Here is an 11909-nt window from a genome sequence, read left to right on the forward strand (position 1 = left end):
TCATGCCCTAGAGCTCCCGTGGCATAAAGCTGAAGCCAGGACCACTTCCTGGCTTATTAGAACCTCTTGTGGAATTCACCCTGTTTTCCTCATCCCCCCTTCTGTGAGAGCACTCCCCCAAGAAACCACATGTACCCGAATACCTGCCTCAGGCTCTGCCTCTAGGGAATCTTACACAGGTGCATCCCACTGGGCACCAGGCATTCTTTGCGTCTTCACAGAGGCAAGTGAAATGGGTGGCATTACCCCAGTTTCACAGATGAACAGGCTGAGGCTCAGGGAGGAGAATTCAGGGCTAAGGACATGCAGCTGATAAGCAGCGGGGCCAGGGTTGGCATCTAGGGGTGTGCCAATGCGCTCTTTGCGTGGCCCCACTGCCAGTGCCTCTCTGTACATGCCGTGGCCTCTCATTCGGTGCCGAAGTAAATAGCCCAAGGTTTGCCTTACAGTGAGGCCTGGGTATGAGCAGGAGATGGAGGGAGCCTTGGGAGGTTGGCTTCTCTGTGGCCCTGCTCTTGGGCAATCCATACAGGTAAGACTGTGTGGGCTCCAAGAAGGTCTAAGGGAGCAGGGACCAGGGGGTCTTGAGGGGGGTGGGACTGTGACTGTCCCCAAACCCATTCCTGCACGCAGAGCTGATTCCCTTTAAAAATGTACTTTTTGAACCTTTACCCAGGTTTGGTGTTTTTTTGTTTTTTGTTTGTTTGGTTTTTTTAATCCAAATTACATTTTTCTCCCCTGCAGCTCTTCCGTGGACACATCCAGAAGGAACCACACCTAGGTTTGGGTCCGTATTTTAAAGGGAACCAGAATACTTGGGTGAAGCAAGACAGAGAGAGCAAGTCCAGAGACACCATCTTCTGATGTGCAGCTGCTCACGGCTGCCGAGAGCTTTGAGGCTACCGTCCAGCTGGAACCTCAGTTACCCTTATACACATTTTACAGCCGGGCCTCGGGCCCCCTTAGGGGTCTGCCAAGTCCAGGATCCCTGATTGCAGGCAGGGGGAGTGGGCTTAAGCTGTAGCAGGAGGGAGTCAGTGCAGTAAACAGTGGCAGAAACACAGGCCCCACACCCCAGGTGAAAGAGGCTAAAGACCTTGGCCCAGACAGAGTGGCGGAAGGGTGAGAGGTGAGTGACTGGGGAAGCCCGGGCTCCAGGGCAGTCTTCCAGAAGCAGGATCTTGACAGGGCTGTTGAAGGTTTCCCAGCTGAGACTTCACCCATTAAGGTCCATGTCAGGAACCTCACTCTTCAGCTAGAGGAGCTTTCTGAGTGGGAGGTTTCTCCAGTGGAACCCACCAAACTCAGAGCCCCGGCCTTGGGGCCACCTTATTTACAGTCGCTAATGTTCACCTGCCCTGTGACATCCTGCCCCGGGTGGTGGCCTTTCTCAGATGCCAAACAGTGACTTAATGGTTACCCCAAGACTTGCCCGCTTCTCAATGAAGAAATGTTGGGAGAATTCAAGGATAAGACATGTAGGCATTTGGGATGAGAGAAAGCATTCAGGAATTTTGGGAGTAAGTTCTTCGATCCATCATCCTGGGAAGGACGTGTGAGCTGTTATCTTGGGGACCCAGCGATGTGTCTTTAAGGACAGCCAGATTACCATATCTCTAGCTTTCTGGACCACCTTGTAAACTTGACCTTCGGCAATCTTTGCACCACTGCTCCTGGAAATTGGAGGAAGAGGGGTTTACTGCTTTCCAGGCAGGGTCTGTGTTGGGGAGAAGAGCTGGTCAGCTCTGCAGTTCTGGGTTTGAAAAGACACGAGTCACAATGGAAGTCCTAGTGAGCACTGTCCTGTTGGAGCAATAAGTATGTGCTGCTTCTTCCAAGCTCCCCTAGTTACCAGAAGTGCGCTCTCAGGCCCTAATGAGAACCCCCAAGGATTTATAAATTTTCCCTGGCCTAGTTGGAACTGACTCTCTGAAGGCAGAAGAGGTTAAAAATGTGTTTTAAGCTTCAAGCAATTAGAGCAACCTTGCAGAACCCCTGGCACCAAGAGGATTTACATTGCATGTTATCTAATAGCCACATGATCAAGTTCAGTTGAGAATCCCAGCTCTCAGGGACATCTGGTTCTCCAGAAGAGCATCTTCGGGTTTGGGACTCAGAGAAGAGCGTGTGATGCTTGGGACCCAGACCTGGCCGGAAAAAATATAATCAGGACATGAAAGCGTTTCAGAACGAGAGGCTGGTGCTCCTACTTTAAAAACATTCCCTGAAGGCAGGCTTTGGATAGAGAGAGGTCACACACACAACGTCAGTCACAGGAGGCCCTGGAGGAGACAGCAGGCCCCTTCTACTCCAGCTAGCAGTGCATCATGGGAGTAGGAAGGCTGGAGAACCTGGTGGTCAACAAGGGCAGAGAGTCTCAGGACGAGCTGCATCACCTCTTCTGGAAACTTGTTAGAAGTGAACCCTCCGGCCTCCACCCCGGGCCTGCTGACTCAGAGGTGCTGGGGGTGGGGCCCAGCAACCTGTGTTTCACTGTTTCTGTGGGAGACTGTGATACCCACTCGTGTCTGGGAACCACTCTTCTACCTCAAACAAAAGAACTGGATCCGGCCTGCAGATGCATTTTTATTGACTGGGATAGTGTTTAACATTTTTTGAACTGATTTCCAATGTTTCAAAATGGGTATTTTTATATGAAAATCCACATTTCTGGCTTTTCTTGGGGAAAAAAATAGGAAGACCTAGCCCCAGGGGACTCACATACCTGCTTGGCAATAATTGTCTGGAGCTGAGGAGAGGCTAAAGGTCTTAGAAAGGGCATGCGCCCTCCTGGGGGAAGGGGTCCCTCATCAGCTATCTCGCTCGCGGATTCACTCTTTCCCATCTGGAGACCTTTGAGCCATTGGCCCGTGACCTAGATAATGTCTAGTGTCACCTCAAGCTGAATTTCAGTCATCACGCATTTGCTGACCACGTACATGATAGGATGGGCTTTCTGCCACCCTCATAATCCTCTTCCTCACTGACTCTTATTCTCCCCCGTCCACCCTCAACTCCCTCCACTGTTTGCTAAGATGGGGAAAAAAGAAGACGTGCAATGAGGGCAATACCTAGAGTAGAGCCATGGGAGTCAGTTAATGCCAGGCAGAAAGAGGTTTATTTGTTTCGCGTGCACTATCCTCTGATCTCACCCTTGAGAAAGTGAACTCACTGTCACGGTCAGAAAAGAAGGGACAGTGGCCTTCTGTTAGGTGTGGACAGGCTTTCATCGATGGCTTGGGGGTCATCAGGGGTGGGCAGGTTCATTTGCCAGCTGGGATGACCTAAGACAGTTGACACTCATTGACTGCCTCCTCTGCGTCAGACACTGAGCTGGGCTCGGAGGCCATACAAGGTGGCAGTCACCCTCTGTTTCTTTCTTTTGGAGAGGGCTGGCAGGGTCAACAGGTAAGGGTCAGTCCATAGTGTCAACCCCAAACACAGAGTCCTAACCGCCCCCTTGCTGGTGGCAGATCCTTGACCCTTTATGTCATTTCTGCAGCCGTTTGCCGTGTCCCCTTTTACAAAACGTAAATGTCTCTCCATGGGTTCTGACCCCATGTAACTCTTAACTCTGTAGAGGGAAGGACTAGCTTGGTGTTTCTTCCATTCTGTCAACCGGTTATCAAGCAAGGGGCACGTTTGGGGGAAGAAATAAGAATAAAAAAATTGGGAGTAAGGGGGGGTCAGTAGAGCAGATGTGTGTGGGAAGGGAGGAGATGCTGGTAAAATGTGCTTGGCGTTTCTAGACCAGCTCTGACTTGAGAGCCCAGGGCATTCTCAACTGAAGAGAAACCTCATTTCTGAACACGCATTTTCTGAAGGCAGCTGGTGAGCCGTGCGCTCACTGGGCCTCCCTCTCCATGGGGACCCAATGACACTGGAGGGGAATTGGGCAGAGTAGTAGCAATGCAGGATTTTTCTGACAGGTGTATGTTGCCGCTGACTACTTTCTGGGGCCTGCTCATTTGAGGATGCAGGGGTGAAAGACGGAGGTCCTGGGGGGCCAAGTTGAGCTATAGGAGATGGGGGTGTTACCAAGAGGCTGCGTGAGGATTTTGGGGGGAAGCTGAAGGCAGGCCTGAGGTGAGGGGAGGGGAAAGAGAAGTGAGGAGTGAAGAAGAAGGCAGGACGACCGAAGACTTGGGGCATCCATTATGGTGTTCCTTTGAGCGGGACTTGATTCTCAGTTTTAGCAGCTCTTGAATGAAGCCTGCCTTCCAATAGGACACACTCTTCCGAAGGGATGGGAGGTGGGAGAGCGGCGAGAGGGAGTAAGAATCAGGAAATTTAGTCGTTCAGTGTAAGCCTCACCTCACCCTTGCAAAGTTGTGATTATAGTTCCATGTGGCCTAGATATCTGCTGACCTCACTTTATACTTTGACATCTAAACAGAGATGGCTTTGCCCCCAATCCCCACCCAGTCCACTCAGCAAGCTGTCTGGGATGTCCTGGGCTGGGGTGCTTATGGTCACTTCTGAACTCCCATTTTCACCCCCACTTGCCTTCTAGGGTCACTTTTCCCTTTGCTCTGCGCTGACCTCACTCCTTGTCCCCACGCCTGGCCTCCTTCCTGCTCTACCTGAACCACTTTTTGTGTGAATGACAGGTTTTATCAAAAGTTTGGGAGCAGCAGATGGTTTTTCATCACAAAACAGCATGGCATGATACTAGATATTCCTGGCCTTAAAAATCCTGTCGTCACCAGACCAGCTCCCACTCTCTCTCTTTCCATCTCCTTCTCTCACCTCTGTCTGCACACCTGGTTCTCTCCCATCTCCATATATTTCTGTTACCTTTGTAGTGCAGAGCATATTCGCTGTCACCTTGTTTCACTATTTCCTTGCAGACCATTTTCTGGGGGCCTCTCCCTCTTTACCTCAAGCGACCCATCGCAGTAATTTCCTGGACAAATATGTAAAAGGGATGCTCGCACCAGCCAAAAGAACTTCTTTCCCTCTGCTACAAACATTTTACAGTGGAAGACTCTGAGGCTCCAAGAAGTTAAGCAACCTGGGCAGGACCACAGCTTCTGGGGAGACTCCTGAAGGGAGTTCCTGCCCCCCAGGAAGCTGGAGCTTCAGAGGGCCTGGCCTTAGCTGGTGGGGTTCTCGTCCTGCGATTCCCTCTTCAGAACATGAGGCTCCTCTCTTCCCAGGGCTCCCCCTTTTAAAGCAGGGTCGTGGAGGGAAGGCTCTGATGGGGCCAGCAATCCATTACTTGGCTCTTTCGGGGGAACGCCCATGGATATTAGGTAGAACCTAAGTGCTGCACTGTCAGCAAGTTCAGCGGTAGCCAGTCCAGCACACATTGTCAGCTTAACACACCACCGGGTACATTGTACCTCATAGCTCAGAATCAATCAAGTCAAGGCAATTTCCTTAACATGCCATCAATAAAAGATTATGGACGGGGGGGAGGGCTTCCCTAAGAAGCTAATGCCTTACTAAAGTTCAAATGAGGCACTATATAGTAAAATAAATTCAATCTCTATTTTCACTCCTTGCAATTTTAGTGGAGGCTAAATGAAATGGAACCGTGTTGATCCTAACCCGTTCAATATATCTTCACTTCCTAAGAACCAAGGTCATTTTTACCTTCATGGGAAGGGAGGCCAAAATATAAAAATACTCACCCATACCTAATAGAAAGGCATTTGCAGGGCTTTGAAAGCCAGGTAGATGACTGATATATTATGTAATTCGTTTCATGGCATAGCTGACTGTGTCTTATAGATAGTGTTTAACCTTGCCAATTCTGCTCTGAGATAACCCTCCTCTGAGGATAAAAATCATATATTTAACATAAAAGGAAAAGTTGGGAGAGAAAAAGCTGCATAATGTGTTCCGTACAACAGAACCAGAAGTTGCTTATGCAGAAAGATGATCTGAACAAGTATTTTGTGCTTTGCCTTATTACCATGTTACCATTATACTAATCAGAAGTGAGGTGAAAACCACTTAAGGGGGACTATGTTCCTGAATGGCAAAATATATCCACTGCTGAATGCAAGGTAGTGTGTGGGCAACAGCATAGACCCTAGATTGATCCTGTGCGCTACTGCATACATGGTCTGTGACCTTGGGTATTTACTTAACCTCTTTAAGCCTCAGTTTCCTTGTCTGTGAAATGGGCATAACAACAATCACTATAGCAGATAATGCTGGTTATTTATTCATCACCCATTTTCCTTCTTCCTCCTTTCCAACAGAGCCCCATTTTATTCACACTTTCTCAACCTCTAATTCTATAGAGGACTCTTAAGTCACCCTAAGTGGTACATATCAGTCCCTGGCATCTGTTATTGGTCCAGGGAAGGGCACATGATGCCAAGTGGTCCAATTGGATGGAAGGGAAGACACTAACTCTCTTTTGTGGGTATGAACAAGGAAGCACATTGTCCTAAGACCACTGGTTGCCATCTTTTAATGTCATTTTGACCTGAGATTTCCTGTTACAGGCATTCCAAAGCATTCTAACTGATAAACTATCTTAGAGGAAGAGTGTTTCCAGGATCAAGGGGAAGATTCCAGGATACAGGGCTAACCAATGGAGATTTCTGTGATGATGGAAACAGTTGACATCTGCACTGTCCAATACAGTAGCCACTAGCCACACGGCTGTGGAGCATTTGAAATGTGACTAGAGCAACTGAATAAATGAACTTTAAATTTTATTTAATTTTAATTAATTAAAATCATATATTTAAATAGCTGCCTATGGCAATTGTGTTGTACAGCAGAGATCAAGAAAATGATCTGGAACGTAAATGGGGGTCAGTGACTGTTGGCTTCTCTTCCTGTGCCCCTCACACCCTCTCCACAGGACTCTGAAAACTCGTTTGTCACCAACTACTAAACAGGTAGCACCAAGGGCAGCAGGCATTCATTTTGAAGATAAAGAGCACCAAAGGTTGAAAAAAGAACTGGATTCAAGAGGCAGACCTGCGTCGATATTTCCAGAAACAGCGTCTGAACTTTGTTCCTTGCCTAGTTACCCAGTGAAGCCAGGGTGCTGTGTTGTGAGAGGCCTCAGAAAGCTGGTTCTTGCCAGTGTATGCCTGCGGGCAGGATTAGATGTTGGCACACAGGTAAGTGCTAACTTAAGACTTACTAGAACACTGCCAGGCAACTTCACAATCCAGTGGGTATGATCAAGATTTCCTGAGGCCCCTTGTCTTCTGAGGGTCGATGTTTATGAAGCACCCAAACCTTAGCGGGTGTGTCTCATGCTGTGACCAGTGTAGCACCCATCCTGGCAGGTACTGTCACCTCACCAAATGACCTTTGGCGGGACTCCTAGGCTGCGGGAGCTGGGCTCCTTCATTGGGTGACAGAGCGAGGCTTGTTTTTTATGACTCTTATTGCCTTGGCTGTCACCCACCCCCACCCTTCATCTTTATTCCTATAACAACCTTCTCCTCCCCCTTATCTCCAAATGACCCACTATCTGGAAGCTGTTTTGTTGTCAGAAGGGAAACAGTAGGGTCCTTATAACCCAGGCCACTGAAATATCAATGTCCGGCACGGTATTATAAAAACACAAACAAACCCAAAAACCCTTACAGAATCCCCCAGTCCTACCAAGGATGGGTACAGTGTGCCCGAAGACCAGCTCAGTCCTACAGGCTCTATAGGGAAAGGGTGCTCTTGTTGGCTCCCCAGTAGACAAGCATATTGGATTCAGAATTATCTGCATTTGGGGGGTATTTATTCTCTTTGAAACTTTTTTTTAATTGAGATGTAACATAACGTGCACAGATCTTAAGTGTACAACTTGATGAGTATTCTCATATGCTATATACACCACGCAGCCCCACCTAGAATCCCAGGCCATATCTTCCTCCCTCAAGAGCAATCCCTTTTCTGATGTGTATCACTATAGATTGGTTTTGCGTGTTCAAGAACGTTGCATTAATGGAATCCTACAGTTTCTCTCGCTCAGCATTATGTCTGTGAGATGCATCTAGATGGCCGCATGTAGCAGAAAGCATTCTTTTCCATTCCTGTAGTATGCCATTGTATTGAATATGCCAGAATTTATTTATCCATTCTACTGTTGCTGGATATTAGAGCAGTTTCCAGTTTGGGGCTATTATGAATAAAGCTACTAGAATACAAACATCCTTGTACGTGTGTTTTAGGGTACACACTCCTATGCACTCACTTTAGTTGGGTTTATACCAAAGAGTGGAATCACTGGGTTGAAGACTATGTACATTTAGCTTTAGTGGATAATGTCAAAGTTTTCCAAAGTGATTATGCTAATTGATACTCCCACTATTATGCAGTACTAGCAGTGCATAAAAGTGTCAGTTTCTCCACATCCTTACCAAAATTCAGTAATGTCAGCCCTTTTAATTTTAGTCATTCTTCTATGCTTAGCGATTCTTGCACAACTGTATTGCCAGACTTTGAAGCTCAAAGTCAGAGATTGGCACATGTGGCCAGTCGGACAAACCCAGCACGTTGTCTGTTTTGGTAAACACAGTTCTATAGAAACACAGCCAACCTCCTTCATTTTGTATTGTTTATGGCTACTTTTGCATTTACACAGCCACATTGAATAGTTGCAACAGAGGCTATATGGCCCATAAAACCTAAATAAAATAAGATAGTTGGCCGTCTATAGAAGAAATTTGCTGACTCCTGCTTAAAATAAGCGAGTCTTGGAAACACGGTTTCAGTAACCATTGTAAAACCCTTGGTTGCTATCTTCTTGGCTTTATTTGCCAGTGGGGCAGTAATAGGGCACAGCTACCCACCTGGTATGCTTTGGTGCCCTGGTGCTAGGATGGTTACAAAATGCTGGTTTATTGATCCCCCCAGCCCTCAGAGCAGCTGGACAGAGCATGTGGCCTTCGAGTTCCCAGTCTGGTTTGCTCTGGTTTTGAGCAGCCTCAGTGGCTTGTCTCAGTCTGTTGTATCAATATTACAATTTTCTGTGTGTGCTATGGCTTGTAATAAATAGGTTGGGACTCTCTAAGCCAGGAGTTCATACCAGCTGTCTTTATTTTCTCAAACCTGTTCCCTAGCACCCTGCCAACTGGCTTCTACCTGTCTGCTCACGGAAATCACAAATCCGGAGCTTTTTTCTCAAGTCCTCGTTTTTCTTAGTCTCTCTGTGGCACTGTTCGCTTCCTTTTCTTTAAAATACTTGCTGGCCTTGCCTGTGTAATAATTATAATACTGATTAGCATCCATGGAGTTCCTCCTACAGGACATAAGATTTATAGATGGCGTCTTAACTGTTTATCACAACAGCTAGACATAGTAAGTATTGTCATCCCAGGTTTACATTTGAGAAAACGGTTTCAGCAAGTCCCCATTCCCGGCTCGTGAAGTGGAAGAGCAGGGATTTGAAACTTTGTGTATGGAACATGACTGTTAATAGTCCCCAGAAGGTCAAGGCTACCTCCAACTGCATGATGCTGTTGCTTTTTTGCTGACCTTAAGGACCTCTCTTTTGTTTTTGGCTTTTGCTCCTTTTGCTGTCTCCTAACTCTTATTTCCCCCAAGGCTTAGGTCTTAATGTTCTTTTTACTACATACTCTTTCCCCCAAGGTTTGGCTCATAGTTTCAGTTTTAACTTAGATCTTAAATGTGAATGAATATTGCGTTTTTTGAGGACGCTCTGGAGGCTTTACATGTGGTATCTCATTGACTCCTCAACATAACCCTGAAGGTCGTTGCTGCACCCACTTCACAGGGCAGGAAATTGAAGCTGAGAGGAATGCATTGACCTGGCTAAAGGCCACTCAGCTGGAGGCTGATGAGACAGGGCAGCTCAGTCCCAGCTCTGCTGTGACCCCAAAGCCCATGAGTATCTAAGATGCTCCCTCCCACTTGAATTTCAGGTCAAGACCCTCAAATGCCTCCAGGGCATGTCTGCTTATAAATTTCAAGACCTTGAACACGACATGTCTAAAAACAAACTCATTGTTCTCTCTTCCTGCTCTAGGCCAGTTCAGCCTTATATACTCCCTGTTTCTGAGGAAGGACGTTGTTCTCTTGGGGACCTAGGTTGAAATCTGTAAGTCACCTTGGATTCTAGATTCTCCATTCTGTACTTACAAGCTGCCACCCAACCCCACCAGGCTCTGACTTCTCCTATCTACTCATACTTCAGGCAATCTTTTTTCTCCTTCCTGATACCATGCACAGCCATCTATTGGGTTGTCAGAAAAGTCATGGCCCATTTTTGCAATGAAAAACATAGAAGAAATACATCATGACTTTTCCGACAACCCAGTATAGATCACAGCCCCTTTCCCCGAGCCCCCAGCTCCCCTTAGCTGGCCCTTCCTACTAGAACTCAGTGCAATGCCTCTGTGCAATACCACTCACCTGCTTTCATCCATCTGGGTTCATACATTTCCTACCAGGGCAGGTAGACCATTCAGTCCCATCTGTCATGGTGGCCCTCAAACTTGGCTGAGACTCAGAATCAACTGCAGCCTTTTATTATTATTATTATTATTATTATTATTATTATTATTATTAAGTGGAATTTTGACTGGAGCATCTGATTCAGTGAGCCCAAAGTAAGGTTAAGAATTTGCATTTTCCACAAGCACTTCTAAGAATGTAATGCAGGAGGCCTGCTACCTCACTCTGAGAATACTTGTCTGGCACAGCCCTTCTTTCTCAGATAAGAGAGCTGCAGCTTAGAGCGAGGAAGCTGGGAGGACACCTGACTGGAGATTCACATGTTCCTTGTGCCGCTCAACCCTTATCTCCTGCTCCTCTTTCACTCTCCTCTGAGTCCTCCCATGCTTCCTTTGCACATATTGAGGGCTCCGTGGTTGTAGAATGAGTGATTGAATGAATTTCAGAGGACTTTGTCCTAGTATCTCAGTTCCTCCCTGGTTGTGAAGATAGGAGACACCGGTGCAAGCTGCATGAATCTGCCTCTCGGTAGGATTTCTTAGGTACAAAACAGTGAGGCTGAGGGACACTCTACAAAATACCTGACCAGCACTCCTCAAAACTGTCACAGTCACCCAAAACGGGGAAAGTCCGAGAAACTGTGACAGCCAGGAGGAACCTAAAGAGACACCACCACTAATGTGATATGGTATCCTGGGACAGAAAAATGACATTAGGCAAACCCTAAGGACATCTTGGCGTTAGATTCTAAGGTACCAGTGTTATCTTCCCTTTAGTACACAGATGGGACATGGGCCTTCCATCACAACCTCAGTGTTCAGCATCTTAGCCTATTCATAACGTTCATGCTGGATGTGTTTACAAAGAGGGACACCAGCCCGAGGACTGCTCTACCGTGTCCATTTTCTCAAATGGGTGCCCATGAAGATCCCGTTGTTCTGAAGTCCTGGATGACACAGGTGGCCACTGAGAGAAGGAACTGTGGCACTGAGAGCTAGTGGAAGGATGGCACAGTAATTTCCCCAGAACCTGGTGCCCAACCCAGCGCTGACACCCATCTGCTGTGTGACCTTAAGCTTGTGTTACTTTCCTTCTCATAAGTTGAATGGCGGTGACAGTAGCCTCCTTGCAAAGCTCCCATGAACCCCCCGGTGACTGTAGAAGCACAGTGGACACTCACTCCTGGAAGATGGTGCTTTGCTAAAGACACTGGTCAGGCACCGGCCATTTCCTATTTGCTGAAGATGATCATTTTGGAACCTCTCAGAATGTCTGCCTCAGCTGGTTTCCCAAGTTGAGCTCTGTGACAGCCCTGCAGTGCTGGGGGCGCCCCTCCTCCCAGAAGCCCCCACCCCCACTCCCACCACCACGCCTGGCTGGGCAACCCCAGCCACACCTCAGACTCTGGTTCTTTATAAATAGAACATTCATCTGCCCTCGTCCCAGATACCATGTTTTAAAGATTTTTATTAAGATTATAGCTAACATAAAATATTATATTAGTTTCAGGGGTATGCCAT

General features: G+C 47.3%; 1 long non-coding RNA gene across 1 annotated transcript in view; it reads left to right on the forward strand.

The window, feature by feature from the left end:
• Positions 1-6600, forward strand: part of LOC109375364 (uncharacterized) — a 22204-nt gene extending 15604 nt beyond the window's left edge. Inside the window, exon 3 of the long non-coding RNA XR_002122559.1 lies at positions 745-6600. This is a non-coding gene — a long non-coding RNA (uncharacterized LOC109375364). The remainder of the gene's footprint in view (positions 1-744) is intronic.
• The last annotated feature ends 5309 nt before the right edge of the window (positions 6601-11909 follow it).

Source organism: Hipposideros armiger, unplaced genomic scaffold (assembly GCF_001890085.2).
Source record: "Hipposideros armiger isolate ML-2016 unplaced genomic scaffold, ASM189008v1 scaffold_18, whole genome shotgun sequence".
Classification (NCBI taxonomy): domain Eukaryota; kingdom Metazoa; phylum Chordata; class Mammalia; order Chiroptera; family Hipposideridae; genus Hipposideros; species Hipposideros armiger.